Source organism: Lactuca saligna, chromosome 9 (assembly GCF_052625555.1).
Source record: "Lactuca saligna cultivar CGN05327 chromosome 9, ASM5262555v1, whole genome shotgun sequence".
NCBI classification, from domain to species: Eukaryota; Viridiplantae; Streptophyta; class Magnoliopsida; order Asterales; family Asteraceae; genus Lactuca; species Lactuca saligna.
In genome coordinates, this window is record NC_136425.1 from 71,445,331 (window position 1) to 71,446,813 (window position 1,483).

Sequence of the window (1,483 nt, forward strand, 5' to 3'; positions counted from 1 at the left end):
CCTCTGATGACCCTCATGGGATCGCTCTTCATCTGATCATCAAGGAGAAGTACGAATGACATCAGCAAATGAGATGGTTTGGTGGGGTTTAGCAGATCACAAGGAGGGGAGAAGGAGTCGATCTCCAACGATGTCCTCTCGCCCATCTACGATAGCAATAAACTGAAACAACAAAGACAACATCACCATCGACATTAATAGGGTGTTTTTGGATCTGTTGTTGGCGGAAAATAGGAAGGATAACAAAAGTGACAACATATCTATCGTCAACTGCTTGGTCGGCATAAGCTGATCCAACAGCTCTCGGTTGTCTCTTCTGTATGGCAGAAAATAAAAGAAATATGGGGTATGCAGTTATGGGGTTGTGTGGAAAAGGTGGAAGGTGGCTTCAACCTGATGGGTTTTGAGCATGACATCATATACTATGTGTGCATGCAACCCTAAATTGATTGGATCTAATTTTTCTCTAATTAAACGTGCAAACTATGAACACAAAGTATAAACTCTAGATCCCTAGTGTATAATCATAATCCATATAGTAAAGAGTTATGAAACATACCTTTAAGATTGTTATTGTAAACAATCTTGATTCCATGCCTGAAAGACCTTTGGTAGCAAGCGCCACAAGTTTCGCACCTCTAATGGCAAACAAAGAAAGTCAAGCAACCAAGGAATACTATAGAGAGAGAATGGAAGAATAATTTCAGCTCTAAGCCTTTAGGAGGAGTGCGTGGACGAAATCTAATCCTAAGGAGAGTTTATATAGGTGTTAGGAAGGTACTGGATAATGTAGGTGTATCCAAGATAACCCTAATCCCTTAACTTCCTCTCTAAGGCATCCAATGCACCCGTAGAGCCCAAGGACACCCTAGGAGCATCTAGAATTCGTTCCCCTTACTATGTGGAGGTTCTAGAATGACTAATGCTCAACTATTGAACATTTTCATATTTAGTCCCTATAGTTTCAATTAATTCCTTTAATCACAAAATCAATTCCAAATTAATTTTTAATTAAATATTAATTAAACAATATGATTTCTAATTAATATATTCTTTCAATAATATGTTAATAAATCATTTATTTAGATTTCTAGTTAATTTATTAATCAAGTAATTAATTAATAAATCATTCTTCTCACTCTAACAATTAACGTGTTTAATTGCCTTGTTTGAAGGCAACCCAAAAGGGCTGTACTACTATAAATTCAAGTTTATACAAATTATAGTTATGGGCTAAGACACCTAATCCAATAGTCTCGCACTTGGATAACTCTAATTAAGTTATGGGTGGTGGTTTTCGTGCTCAAGATTTGGAGACATTATATGTATGGGGTCTGGTGTACTATCTACACGGATCATAAGAGTCTGAGATATTTGGTGAACCATTCGAACCTGAATGTGCGGCACCAAAAATGGTTGGATGTGGTGAAGGATTATGACAATGAGACCAGGTGTCATCTAGGGAAGGCCAATGTAGTGGTCG